At 41.6% G+C, this 15116-nt stretch overlaps 1 protein-coding gene across 4 annotated transcripts in view; it reads right to left on the bottom strand.

Annotated features, from left to right (window-relative positions):
* The window catches only part of THRAP3 (thyroid hormone receptor associated protein 3), a 71947-nt gene that overhangs the window by 30430 nt on the left and 26401 nt on the right, over nt 1-15116 (bottom strand). Inside the window, exon 1 of one of the 4 annotated variants that reach the window (XM_032877262.1) lies at nt 1688-1707. The exons of the other annotated variants lie outside the window; for them this stretch is intronic. The gene's annotated coding sequence lies outside the window, so the exon portion shown is untranslated. Of the gene's footprint in view, nt 1-1687; nt 1708-15116 lie in introns of those variants that run through there. 4 annotated transcript variants of the gene reach the window in all.

The following is a 15116-nucleotide window of genomic DNA, read 5'->3' as shown; positions in this document are numbered from 1 at the left end:
TCTCTCTCTGTCTCAAATAAATAAATAAATCTTTTAAAATTCACTTACTTATTCATTTGAGCTGGGGTGAGGGGACAGTGAGGACAAAGGAAAAGAGAATCTCAAGCAGACTCCCCGCTGAGTGTAGAGCCAGACCTCACAACCCTGAGATCAGGACCTGAGCCAGAATCAAGAGTCTGACACTCAGCTGACTGAGGCACCCAGGCATCCCTCCAATGTGCTTTTTGTTAGTCTTACTATCAACTTCCCTCAAAGTAACACTTTTATTAATGAAAGCATATACTTTAGTTCATTTATGTTAACAACGGACCTGTTTACAAAAAGACAAATTCCCAACTGTCCTTCCTAACAGTTGTTGTTGAGCTGGAAAGAGAATTCTGAGGAACCAGCTTGGCAACCTTCACAGAAACAGTGCAGCACAGGGACCCCTCTGTGGCCTGAAACAGTATCTGGCCCTTGGTCTGTGTGTCTCAGGGTTAAGTGCAGAAACAAAGACCCAAATCCATGTATTGCTTTCACTACATTAAAAAAAACTCATTATTTCTCCACAGACACACGGATAATTTTTCTGAGTAGTAAAAAGTTTCCCTGAGGGTGAACTCTAGAGCAATTTAAAAGGAGAGCAACTGAGGAATGGCAAGCCTGGATTATGTGTGGATTATTTGTAATAATACGACCTTTTTTTCTTCCTAGATCAAGAACACTGCCTATGTGGGAAATAGTAAGTCAGCTTTTAACAAAAGTTCATTTCCAAGTCCTCCAAAAAGTCAATCTCTGTCTCTCTTTTCTAGCACTAGTATTTCTTTGGATGGCAAACAGGAACTCCAAGTTCTCTCAGAAAATCCATACCAAACCATGTAGCAAAAACAGAAGAAAAGAGGGGGGATTTTCTACTGTCACTTCAAACTTGAGGGAAATTCCAGGGTAAGGGGTAATCCTTTCCTAATTAATAGCATTGTCACTTACTCTGGACACTTTGGGCTCAGTCCAACAAAGCTCATTTCCCAAAGTCACCTGATAACCTGTTACAGATTCCGTTGGTGTATCCAGCAGGGAGCACAGCCGACCTCAGGAGGTCTTCTTGACATCCCTCCTTTCAAGCCCAAGCACCAGCCATCAGCTAATAAACAAAGGACTGTAGCTCTAGTCTCCTGTTTGACCATTTGCAAACTTTCTTCCCTCCTTGCCCCCCAAATATCAAGATGCCCAGGAGAGTGAGGGACTTTTTCTTTCTTTCTTTCTTTTTTTTTTAAGATTTTATTTATTTATTTGAGAAAGAGACACTGAGAAAGAGTGTGAGAGGGGAGATGGTCAGAGGGAAAAGCAGACTCTCCGTGGAGCTGGGAGCCTGATGAGGGACTTGATCCCAGGGTTCCAGGACCATGACCTAAGGTGAAGGCAGTTACCTAACCAACTGAGCCACCCAGGGGCCCTGATCTTTTTTTTTTTTTTGGACACTGGGAGCAATGAAAAGCTGGAAAATAAATAAATAAATAAATAACTGACACCAAGCAAGTATGCAAGCACCTTAAGTGAGAGAAATTTACCAAAACCAAATGCTCTGGATAAACCCAGAAACTCTTATATGAGGCAAGTGTTTTTATCTCTTTGTGGCCATTTTTTAATAAATAAAGTGAGGATCTGAATAGCTCACCATTGCCAAAAAAACTTAAAAAATTTACACAAACTTAGCAGGACATTCCTCATCCTTTCTTCAGACATGTCCTAAAACTGGAATTAAATAGAATGGCTTAGTCTTTTGGTTTAAAAAAAAAAAAAAAAATTCATCCTGGGGCACCTGGGTGGCTCAGCTGGTTAAGCAGCTGCCTTTTCTGCTCAGCTCATGATCTCAGGGTCCTGGGACTGAGCCCTATGTGGACCTCCCTGCTCAGTAGGGAGTCTGCTTCTCTCACCCTCTACCCTTCCCATTCCCCACCCCCACCCCACTCATGCTCCCTTGAGCTCTCGCTCGCTCTCTCTCTCTCTCTCAAATAAAATCCTTTTTTTAAAAGATTTTTTATTTGAGGGGTGCCTGGGTGGCTCAGTCATTAAGCGTCTGCCTTCCGCTCAGGTCATGATCTCAGTATCCTGTGGGATCAAGCCTGTGTTGGGCTCCCTGCTCAACAGGAAGCCTGCTTCTCCCTCTCCCTCTGCTTATGTTCCCTCTCGAGGTCTCTCTGTCAAATAAATAAATAAATAAAATCTTTAAAAAACAAAAAAAAACCCAAACAAAAAACCCAAAAACCTCCCTTAAAAAAAAAATTATTTGAGAGCGAACACAAGCAGTGAGAGGGGCAAAGGGAAGGAGACTCCCCACTGGGCAGGGAGCCCAATGCTGGACTTAATCCCAGGACTCTGGGATCATGACCTGAGCTGAAGGCTGATAACTTAATTGACTGAGCCACATGCGCCCCTCAAATAAAAATCTTGTAAGAAAATAATCATCCTTCCATCTCCAGCCAGTCAGTGCTAAAACTTAAATCATTTCACATTCATCACATTCTATTCCTTTATAAAAAACTAGCCAATCTGCCTGAAAATACATTATTAGCTAACCAGGGACTTGGCCACTTACCCTCTGACTGTAACTAAAAACTTAGCATTTGGGGCACCGGGGTGGCTCAGTTGGTTCAGCACCTGACTCTCGATTTCAGCGCAGGTCATGACTGTAAGATGGAGCTCTGTACTCAGTGGGGGAATTTGCTTCTGAATCTCTCTCTCCCTCTGCTTCTATCCATCCCCCTCACTCTCGTGCTCTCTTCAAACAACAACAAACCTTATCAACTTGCATCCGGGACAAGCCACCTATACCAAATTCAGGCAAGCACCTCACTTGGTAAAGATGAATTCCCAGAACAAGTCAGGGCTCTGCTACAGACCCGTCAGGATGTGGGGCACTGCTTCTAGCTTCTTCCATCACAGAGTCGGCAAAGTCACATCTCCTTCTTGCTCTTAAGTGATTTAATTAATTTCTTGTCCCAATGACAGGGCAAACTCCACCCCTTCCATCTTTCACTTTTTAAAAGAACAGGACCATATTACAATTCCCCCTTTTTTTTTTTTTTAATTAGAAAGAGGGGTGCCTGGGTGGCTCAGGTCATGATCCCAGGGTCCTGGGATCAAGCCCCACATTGGGATCCCTGCTCAGCGGGAATTCTGCTTCTCCTCTCCCACTCCCCCTGCTTGTGTTCCCTCTCTCGTTGGGTCTCTGTCAAATAAATAAAAATAGAACATTTAAAATTAAAAAAGAAAATGTTTAAAGTAGACTCCACACCCAACGTGGGGCCTGAACTCACGACCCTGAGATCAAGCGTCACGTACTCCACCAACTGAGCCAGCCAGGCACCCCAGGACCATATTACTTCTGAATACTTGGAAAAGTAGGAAAAATTCAGTGATATGTATTTTCAGTAAACACAAAGAGTACAGCAGGCAGAAAGGCACTAGTTATTTCAAGGCCGATTTCCACACAGCAATCAGAGTTCCATAAAGCTTGCTTACTTGCCTGCTTTGACATTAGAGAAAATATTAAGGTCCCAATGACAAATATTTGCTGGGGAACACCTTTATTCACTCTTTTAATCAAACTATTTTTCCCTCAATCAGAAATTAAAACATATGGAAGTCTTAACTGGTGGGATATTATGTAACATTCACAGGAAGATGATTTCAAAATCAGTCAGTGCCTGGAAAGTCTGAAAAATCCACACAAATAATGGACTAGGCCTGACTCACCAGCTTGAAAGAAGCTAGTGAAATAAAATGCAGGCAAAGAATTTTACGCACCAATTTCTTTTAATATAAGTATGCCTCTTAGAGGTATTGTGAAAGAATAACAAGTAAGTGGTAAATAACCTTATGTGCCTACACCCTGTGTAGTAAGAACAGTCTATGGTTTGTCTACTAATGTCACAGCGAAAGGAAGTTACTTAGAGTAAGACAGTCCTGGGGAACTTTAAGAAAGTAATAGTTTCTGGGGCGCCTGGGTGGCTCAGTGGGTTAAGGCCTCTGCCTTCGGCTCGGGTCGTGATCCCAGGGTCCTGGGATCGAGCCCCACATCGGGCTCTCTGCTCGGCGGGGAGCCTGCTTCCTCCTCTCTCTCTCTGCCTCTGCCTACTTGTGATCTCTATCTGTCAAATAAATAAATAAAATCTTCAAAAAAAAAAAAAAAAGAAAGTAATAGTTTCTGTAGGTTTGTTTATTCTTTTGTTAAATGTGGATAATACTGGACATACAACTTCTAAGGTTTCAGGATAGGCAGTAAGTCGGGCTTTACAAACAGGACACTGTGCATCAGAGATGCTTAATGGAAAAGTAAATATACAATCATTTGTTTTAAAAAGTTTTGCTCTCTCATTAAAGCAAGTTTCACAATCTCTGCATACACGCGCACATTGAAATACTGCAGGTTTGGTTCCAAACCACAGCAATAAAGTCAAATGAATTTTTTGGTTTAAAACTTACATTTACACTATACTGTAGTCTATCAGGTGTGCAATACCACTATGTCTTTAAAAAAATACATTATTTTAATGAAAAAATATTTTATTGCTAAAAAACGCTACCCATCATTTAAGCTTTCAGCAGGTTGTAATCCCTAATCATAGATCACTATAACAAATATAATTTTTTTAAAAGATTTTATTTATTTATTTGACAGACAGGGATCACAAGTAGGCAGAGAGGCAGGCAGAGAGAGAGAGGAGGAAGCAGGCTCCCCGCTGAGCAGAGAGCCCGATGCGGGGCTCGATCCCAGGACCCTGGGATCATGACCTGAGCTGAAGGCAGAGGCTTTAACCCACTGAGCCACCCAGGCGCCCCTAACAAATATAATTTCAAAAGTTTTAAATACTGCAAGAATCACCAAACTGTGACACAGAGACTTGAAGTGACAAAAACGGCTGCGAACATGCACCGTACGGACAGACTTGCGGGACGCAGGGATGCCACAGCATTCCATTTGTAAAAACAAAACAAAACCAAAAAACACAGTACTTAAAAAGCTCAACAGAGTGAAGTACAATAAAAGGTAAAGTACGCCTACAGTCCCTTTAGGAAGAGTGGCAGGAATCTATTCTCCAAAAATACCACGGTCCAACCAGAACCAGGCGTGTACTTCTGTTCATTCCATGCGGATTTACTCAACACTAACTCCCACGCTGCACATTATGCTAGATGCAGCAAACAAGAAAGACAAGGTCCCTGTCCTGTTGTAATTACACACAGAAAAGTATCTTTCATTATCTCTTCAGGTTCATAATGTGACTTTGGGAGTTTTCTCGCACATGCACTGGAGTAAAGTCAGAAAAAAGGCCACTACTTTGGGATCTTTTCCCAGTCTCTCTTTGAAGTTTTCTCCTGTGCCGTAACAGAGATAACGCTTTAGTTAACAACAATGTATCAGTACTGGTTCATTAATTCTGTACATATACTGATGACGGTGTGGATAACGGGAAACTGGGCATGGGGAACAGAGGAACTATTATGGGTTGAACTGTTTCCCCCTCACCCCCAAAATTTGTATGTTGAAGTCCTAACCCCAAGTACCGCAGAATGTGACCTCATTTGGAGACAGGATCTCTACAGAGATGTAGGTTATCCTTATAAAGAGAGGACATCTGGACATGGGGATATGTGGAGCAAAGACAGTATGAAGAGACCAACCTATATGCCAAGGAACCAACCCCGCCAACACGTGGATTTTTTAACTCCAAGCCTCCCGATGCGTAAGACAAGCAACTGCTCTTGCTGAAGGCACCCAGTCTGTACTCTCAGCAGCCCTAGCAAACTAATACGGGGATGTGGGACCATCCCTGCAGTGGTTTGTCAACCAGGTCTCCAACGAAAAGTTTATTACGAACAAACAAAAAGCCAGAGGGATTTGGTGTCCATGTCTCACAGTCACGAAGCCCAAAGAAGACAGGCGGCTGTGAAGTCCTGCTCAGTGGCAAGGGGAGCCATGATAACCACGACGCACAGCAACCAAGCCAGGACCGGAACCCAGGTTTCATTCAGTGTTCTCCACAATCTAAGGTTACTTCAACATGGGCATGAAGGTGGTTGTAAGTGAGAGAATATGCTGAATTATCAATCTAAAATGTCCCATCTCCGGGCGCCTGGCTGGCTCAGTCAGTGGAGCATGCAGCTCTTCACCTCAGGGGGGTGAGTTTCAGCCCCACACTGGTTGTAGAGCTTAAAAATTAAAAAAAAAAAAAAAAAAAAAAAAAAAAAAAGGAGGGGGTCTTTAAAAATAAATAAATAAAATGCCCTGTTTCAAGTGGATAGCACCCGAGAGTCACTTTTTCTTTTTTCCTTTTTTTTAAGATTTTACTTATTCGTTCCAGAGAGAGAGAGAACGCGAGTGGGGTAAGGGCAGAGGGAGAAGCAGACTCCCCACTGTGCAGGGAGCCCCATGCAGAGCTCAATGCTGGGACTCCAGGATCATGACCCAAGCAGAAGGCAGACCGCCTAACTGACTGAGCCACCAGGGGCCCCTGAGAGTCACTTTCTAATACTGGACCAGGTTCTGCAGTGAATAGGGGCTTTGGCACTGAAAAAGAACTAGGTTCTTGGCTCTTGCACTCATGAGCTGGGTAAGCTCTTTTCCCAATCCTCCAAGAGTGACGTACCAGTTACAGAACCACAGTGGGAACAAAGAAAGTGCACAAAAACTGCCTGGCATATAGCAGGTAAGTTCCTGCCACAAGCTATGTTTAGCTACAAACTCAGAGTAGTCAGAAGGAGATGCTGGGGAACCTCTCTAAGAGCAAACGAGTTCACTGAATTCTATTTTCTTGCTATTAGTAGTAAGTAATCACAGAATAGTGTTTTATACCTTATATTAGCTAAAGCATGTGTTGCACTGAGAGGTATACAGAAGCAAAAAAGGTCGTATTCTTTTTTAAAAGATTTTATTTATTGGGGCGCCTAGGTGGCTCAGTGGGTTAAAGCCTCTGCCTTCGGCTCAGGTCATGATCCCAGGGTCCTGGGGTCGAGCCCCGCATCAGGCTCTCTGCTCAGCGGGGAGTCTGCTTCCTCCTCTCTCTGCCCGCCTCTCTGCCTACTTGTGATCTCTCTCTCTCTGTCAAATGAATAAATAAAATCTTAAAAAAAAAATTATTTATTTATTTGAAAGAGAGAGAGCATGAGAGGGGAGAAGGTCAGAGGGAGAAGCAGACTCCCCGTGGAGCTGGGAGCCCTACTGGAGACGCGATCCCGGGACTCCGGGATCACAACCTGAGCTGAAGGCAGTTGTTCAGCCAACTGAGCCACCCAGGCATCAGAAAAGATCATGTTCTACAGTCACGAACTTTGGAGAACAAATTCCTTTGCTGCTAGGTGTTAGCAGGGAACATCAACAGCAAGCTGAGGGGCCATTCATTTGGAACTTGTTCATCACAGTATCCCCAGTGTAGGCAACTTGTGGCATCTTCTCTTGAGAGTTTACTCAGCGGGGGTCTACTAAGCTAACAGATCATCTATGCACAATCTCATCTTTAGAGAAACAGAATGAACAGCACAGTCAGCAGCTTCAATAATCTTCACTTCACCCCAGAGGCTGTTCTCCTCTATCCCTAGGGTGGGTAACAGCAATTTTAGTGCCAGTTTTAAATGAGTATGTGTTACCCCTAGGGAGTATCTTTTTATTTTTTAGAGGAACTCTCAGCTCTTCTAACTTAAAGACACTATAGCCTATGTTAACTAATGACCTATGGCCTCCTGGGGCACCAGGGTGGCTGAGTGGGTTAGTCAGACCTCCGCATTCAGCTCAGGTCATGGTCTCAGGGTCCTGGGATGGAGCCCCGCATCAGCCTCTCTGCTCAGCGGGGAGCCTGCTCCCCCTCCCCTTCTCTGCCTATCTGTGATCTCTCTCTCTCTAATAAATTAAATAAATAATCTAACCCCCACACACACACACACACAAAACTAATGATCTGTGGCCTCCTTCTGGCTTTCATTATGGTACTAAACCTCTTTAAACAGCCAACTTGGACACTTAACTGTTTCATTTTAAAATGAAATTACTATTACAAATACCTTGGGCTGAACCAGTGGTGCATACTGCAATCTCCTTTAGAGCTTTAAAAGAAGTCCATTTATCAAAGATTCTTACTGAGGAAACCTGGAAGGGTTCCGTGCCTTCGGAACACGGAACACTGTTTGCAGATTCCAAGGAGTAGGACTGTGGTCTCTCTTCATGAAGTTATCATCCAACCCCTAATACACAAATACCACTGTTTACACAGAATTCTACTTCATAACTCTATTAGGAGAAATAAGTTGTTTGACATCTTTTACAGACATTGATCTTTCTAGGATCAAATCATCTTCTCTAAACAAGTCTATCACACAGAGTTTTAGAAGGAAAAAAGTGTGTGTTTAAGTTTATTTCATTATAAGTTATTTTTTCAAGGCTTTATATTTAGAAGATGGGAATGTATCATTCAATAACTGAATCATTAATTTTTCTGTTCCTTCAGATGCATGAGCCCTCACACTGCACTGTCCAGTACACATATGGCTACCAAGCACCTGAAATGTTACTGGTCTGTACCGAGATGAGCCACACGTAGAAAATAAAGAATTTCAAAGACTTAGTACAAAAATCAAAATGTAAACTATTTTCTATATTAATTACATGTTGCGATGAGAATGTTTTGGATATATTACATAAAAATATCATTTAAATTAATTTCATTTGATTTCTTTTGTAACGTGGCTGCTAGAAAATCCAAAATTATGTACAGCTCAGACTGGACTTCTCTTGCACAGTGCTGTCCTAGAGGACAACAATGATTACATCTTTTTGAATGCTCAAGTTTTAAATCTGATCCAGTATTATTATTTCGTCCCTTTTATTTTTTTTTAAGATTTTATTTATTTATTTGAAAGACAGAGATCACGAGCAGGCAGAGAGAGAGGAAGGGAAGCAGGCTCCCCACTGAGCAGAGAGCCCGATGTGGGGCTCGATCCCAGGACCCTGGGATCATGACGTGAGCCGAAGGCAGAGGCTTTAACCCACTGGTCACTTTTATTTATTAATTTTTTTAGGTAATCTCTACATCCAACATGGGACTGAAACTCACAACCCTGAGATCAAGAGTGACATGCTCGACTGACTTGAGCCAGCCAGGCGCCTCTACTTAGTCACTTTTAAATTCATCTGTTATTTTTAAAGTTTATAGTTTCTATCCACTAAGATTTTCCTGTTGATACAACCACCTGATGGCTTTCCATTTATATCTGCACTTCACCAGATATACTGAGGGAGAAAAAAAAGAGAAATGTCTTAAATAAACACACAACTCTACATAAGAAACCAAAAATGATTTCAAGATCTGCTATCATTTTGGATTTTATCCTGAGTCTACAAAAGAAACCAAGAGCCCAACCCACTGAGTTAAGGGAGTGCCTTGGTGGCTTAGTCACTTAAGTGACTCCCTTCCGCTCAGGTCATGATCCCGGGGTCCTGGAATAGAGTCCCACATCGGGCTCCCTGCTCTGCAGGGAGTCTGCTTCAGCCTCTGCCTCTTCCCCCACACTCTCTCAAATAAAGTATTTATTTAAAAAATGAATTAAGGCACTATTCAAAGCTACCTACATTTAAAGACAACACAACTACTCCAACTCCAGTTAGATCCAAACAACCAACCAGAACTTAGTTCAGATATATGTGAGCAATGCTGCTCCTCTCTCTGGGCTTTCCTTCAGGAACTACATATAAACCACCTAGAGAAATAGATCTACTGGGATACCTGAGTGGCTCAATCAGTTAAGCGTCTGCCTTAGGCTTGGTCATAATGCCAGGATCCTGGGATCGAGTCCCCTGTCAGGCTCCTTGCTCAGAGCAGAGCCTGCTTCTCCCTCTGCCTGCCACTCCCAGTGCTTGGGTGCTTTCTTTCCATCTCTCTGACAAATAAATAAAAAAAATCTTTTTTTTAATTTAATAAAATAAAATAAAAAGAAATAGATCTATTTATCTCCTAGAACATCTTAGATGTATTCCTTAATAAAGGAACAAAACTGAACTCATCAGGTTTATATAGGAAAGATCTGGCTTGCCACGGCTTCAAAATACGAAGTGTTGTGGCCCTCACCTACTTGTCCAACACCATCTCAAACCACTCTCTCAGAGCCACAATGGTCTTCTTTCTGTTCCTCGAACAAGGCGGGCATTTAGAGTCTCAGCACCTTTCCACTTGGCACTGTCTCCAAATACACTCTTCTACAGTCTCGAGCATGGCCGGATCCTTTCCCATCTTGCTACTCTCAGCTACTTGAAAAGTCCTTCCTGTAACGTATTATCTAATGAAACCTCACTGCACCCCCAGCCCCCAGTTATCTGGTAGTCCTGTTTCGTTCCTAACACTTAGGAAAATCTGAAATTATCTTATCTGCCTCCCCAAACTAGGAAAGTAAGCTCCCCAAGAACACAAGTCCTGTCTGTCTTGCTCACTGCTGGTAACCCAAGAACACAGAGCAGGCACAGTAACAAGGACTCAAGCATCTACTGACTGAATAAATCAAAAAAATCAAAAGCAGCCTTAAAAGACAAAGGTAAGAATCTTAAGTGGTTAAAATCCAGTATGCTTATTTAAAAAATTATGCAACTAGTTTCCTATGTACATATGCTTCTAGTCTTTTACTTTCTAATTACCAATACTTAAGTCTCTTGAAGAACTGAAATCTTTCTCTATGGATGAAAATACGGAGTATGGATGTAATTATATTTAGTTTACTGAGGGTGGAGAGGAAAAAAGGCTTGCATTACTAAGTAAAAGATGACATAAGGCTACAGTTAAAACCACTGAGTATTAGTACAAGATTAGAGAAATAAATGGAACAAAATACAAAGTTTAGAAATACACTCCCACCACCCCAGGGATACCTGGATGCCTCAGACAGTTAAGCATCTGGGATCAAGTCCCAATCACGCTCCTCCCTCTGCTTGTACTCTCGCAAATACTTGCTCTCACACCCTCTCTTTGACCAATAAATAAATAAAATCTTAAAAAAAAAAAAAGAAATATTACCTCGCCCCCCCAAAAGAAACATACCCTGTAAGACACACTTTACCAAGGTAACTTTTCTTTTCTTTCTTTTCAAGATTTATTTATTTAGGGATGCCTGGGTGGCTCAGTCAGTTAAGTGTCTGCCTTCAGCTCAGGTCATGATCAGGTCATGATCCCAGGATTCTGGGATCGAGGTCCACACTGCGCTCCCTGCTCAGTGGAGAGCGTGCTTCCCTCTCCCTCTGCTACTCCCCCTGCTTGTGTGCTCTGTTTCTCTCAGTCTGTCAAATAAATTAAAAAAAAAAAAAAAAAAAAAGATTTCTTTATTTAAGGGGTACCTAGTGGCTCAGTCAGCTAAGCAGCTGCCTTCAGCTCAGGTCATGATATCGGGGTCCTGGGATCAAGCCCCGCACCGGGCTCCCTGCTCAGCAGGGACCCTGCTTCTCCCTCTGCCTTTCCCTCTCCCTGGTTGTGTGCTCTCTCTGTCCCTCTCTCTCTGTCAAATAAATAAAATCTTTGAGAGAGAGAGAATGTGGGGTGGGGGGAGCAGAGAGAATATTCAAGCAGGCGCCCTGCTGAGCCTGGAGCCTGACAACCAATGAGATCATGACACCTGAGCTGAAACCAAGAGTCAGACATTTAACCAACTAAGCCACTCAGGCACCCCCAAAGGTGGTTTTTCAAATCACCAGATAAAAGGATAAATCGGTAGTCTGTACAACCTGGCCCAAAAAGTTAGATTTCTTCTTCTTACCATAAACAAAAATAAAATTCTTGATTAAAGAAATATTAAAAAGCCACCGAAAAAGAAAATATTAGTATTTATCTGATAGGCCTGGGTAAGCCTATTTACTAGTTTTCTCAGAGATAAAAGATACTGCATCCACCATAAAAGGACAGGAAAGTAATAATAATAAAGTAATACCAGGCACTTCTCCCAAATGCTTTGCATACATTCATTTGCTTAAGTTACAACACTGCCATGAGGTACACACTATTTATTATTACTCTCATTTTACACATGAGGAAACTATCACAATCTTGAATACTATACTATTTCATCTTTCTGCTTCAGAGAACAAAAGGGAGCTCCTGAAAATTAAAAATAGAATGCATATCCAGCAATCCCACTTCTGGGTATTTATCCAAAAGAAGTAAAATCTGGATCTTAAAGAGATACTAGCACTTCCATGCTCACTGCAGCACTGCTAACAAAAGCCAAGATGTGGAAAGAACCTAAATGTCCACCAACAGAATGGATAAAGAAAATGTGGTGTACACACACAACAGACTACTATTCAGCCTCAAAAGAAAAAAAAAAAAAAGAATTTTTTTAATGAACCTGGGAGACATGATATTAAGTGAAATAAGCCAGTCACAAAACAGCAAATAATGCATGATTCCACTTATATGAGGCATCTCAAATAAACAATCTCATAGAATCAGAGTGAATGGTGGTTGCCACAGGGCTGGGCATTTGCTAATCAAGTGCAACAAGTTTCAGTTAACTAAGACTAATAAGCTTTAGAGATCTGCTGTACAATGCTCTATCTATAGTCAACAATATCCACTAAAAAATTTGTTGGACAGATATCAACTTAAATGTTCTTATCACAATAGCATAAATAAATAAATCTTATCATCCATGTCAATAAACTGAAAAGCATTCATGAGAGGTGGGAAGGAAGGAGTTTGTAATTTACTGCAACTGGAATCCCTGACTTGCATGGGAAAATTTAAGACCAACTGCCAGCCTGTCCTGGCAGCCACAGAAGGCACAAGATTCTGCATACGTATAAAAAGCATAACTATATGGGGCGCCTGGGTGGCTCAGTGGGTTAAGCCTCTGCCTTCGGCTCAGGTCGTGATCCCAGGGTCCTGGGATCGAGCCCCACATCGGGCTCTCTGCTCAGTGGGGAGCCTGCTTCCCTTCCTCTCTCTCTGCCTGCCTCTCTGCATACTTTTGATCTCTGTCTTTCAAATAAATAAATAAAATCTTAAAAAAAAAAAAAGCGTAACTATATTCTTGTAGGGACTGTGACTGTTCAGAGTTGTATGAAGAAGAAGAATGGAGCAAATAAAGATGTTGATGAAGATGGGGTTGCCTGGCTGGCTCAGTTAGTGGAGCATGGGGCTCTAGATCTTGGGAGTCGAGTTCAAGCCTCATGCTGAGGGCAGATTACTTAAACGAAAAAGCTGACGGGGTGCCTGGGTGGCTCAGTTGGTTAAGCATCTGCTTTTGGCTCAGGTCATGATCTCAGGGTCCTGGGATTGAGTCCCACATCGGGCTCTCTGTCCATTAGGGAGTCTGCTTCTCCCTCTCATTTTCCCTATGTATTCTCCCCTTCTCTCTCAAATAATAAAATCTTTTCTTTTTTTTTTAAAGACTTTACTCATTTGTTTGAGAGACAGTGTATGTGCGCTGGGGAAGAGCAGGCACAGGGAGAAGCAGGCTCCCGCTGAGCAAAGAATCAATGCGGGACTCCATCCCAGGACCCTGGGATCATGACCTGAGCTGAAGGCAGACACTTAACCGACTTAGCCACCGAGGCGCCCAATAAATAAAATAAAATGAATGAATGAATGAATGGAGAAGGAAAGAAAGAGTTGATAAATATGAAGTATATATATACACACACACATATTTATGTGTGTGTGTGTGTGTGTGTGTGTGTGTGTGTGTGTATGAACGTTAAGTGGAAAAAAACAACAAAGGCTATAAAATACAATCAAAGAAATTTCCCACAAAGTAAATAGAGATGGAAAGAGCAGAGAAATGATAAATTTATAGGATCAGTTCAAAAGATCCAACATCCAATTAACAATTCCATAAAAAGAGTAGAGACAATAAAGGAGAGAAAAATCAAGGACATAATTCCAAAAAATTTCCCAGAACTGACGGACATTAAGTTTCAGTTAAGTGACCAGCGTATTAGATGAAAAGAGCCACACAAAGATCATTATAAAATTTCAGAATGCTGGAAAGAGAAGTTCTAAAGCTGCAGAGGTCAAAGATAACTGGTATCTCATGAACAGTGAAAGGCAAAGAGCAATACAGAGTATCTTCAAAATTTTCTAAGGAAAGTTATGTCCAAATTAGACTTCTAGGGGCACCTAGGTGGCTCAGTGGGTTAAAGCCTCGGCTTTCAGCTCAAGCATGATTCCAGGGTCCTGGGATTCAGGTTCTCCACTCAGCGGGTAGCCTGCTTCCCCCTCTCTCTCTGCCTGTCTCTCTGCCTACTTGTGATCTCTGTCAAATAAATAAAATCTTTAAAAAAAAAAATTAGACTTCTATACCCAACCAAACTATCAGTATGGAAGTAAAATAAAGGCATTTTTAGACATACATGTCTAAACAATTCACCTCTGTGTACCCTTTTCTCAGGAAGCCAATGGAGAAAGGTGCTCTTCCAAAATGAGACTGAATTAAGGAAAGGATATGGGAAAAAGTTAACGGGATCTAGCACAAAAGATGCAGGAAAAGTCATGAGGATGATGATGTTGACAGAGCAAGCATGACAGCTGCCTAGATAACATCCAAAATGGAGCAGATCAGAAGGTACCTCCAGGAAGGTAAAACTTGTAATATCACTAAAATATTTAAAATACTGAGGAATATTTACATTTTTGGGTAGACTTTAAAGATTAATTACTGATGAGAAACAGAAATTAAGCAAAACAGAGCAAAAAAAGATATTACAATAGAGAAAATAAAAAGCTATGCAAAACAGGAAAATTAACCATGGCATGTGAAATGATTCGGCTGTAAGTTATACACAGCCATACACCTCCAACAGTGAACAGTGCTCTAAGCAAAATGATATTATAACCAGAGTGACAATAAATGTGAATGTGTAAAGTGGTCAAGGAATTCTACTAGAAACCACCACCATGCAAGGTGGGAAATTAACAGATAATACAAAAAATCAGAAAAATCAGTAAGTAACAAAATAAGCTTATTGTGTAGAAGCAATAGCAAAAATAACAGTAGAAGCAGAAACAACAGCTTCTAGGGACCAAGAAGGATTTTTATACATGTATTAATAAGTAAAATTAAATTCAATAAATATATAAGATGCTTTTTTAAAGAAAATGTACTGTGAG

The sequence above is a fragment of the Lontra canadensis genome, unplaced genomic scaffold (assembly GCF_010015895.1).
Source record: "Lontra canadensis isolate GAN:19392208 unplaced genomic scaffold, GSC_riverotter_1.0 scaffold60, whole genome shotgun sequence".
Classification (NCBI taxonomy): Eukaryota; Metazoa; Chordata; class Mammalia; order Carnivora; family Mustelidae; genus Lontra; species Lontra canadensis.
This window is presented reverse-complemented; position numbering and strand designations above follow the sequence as displayed.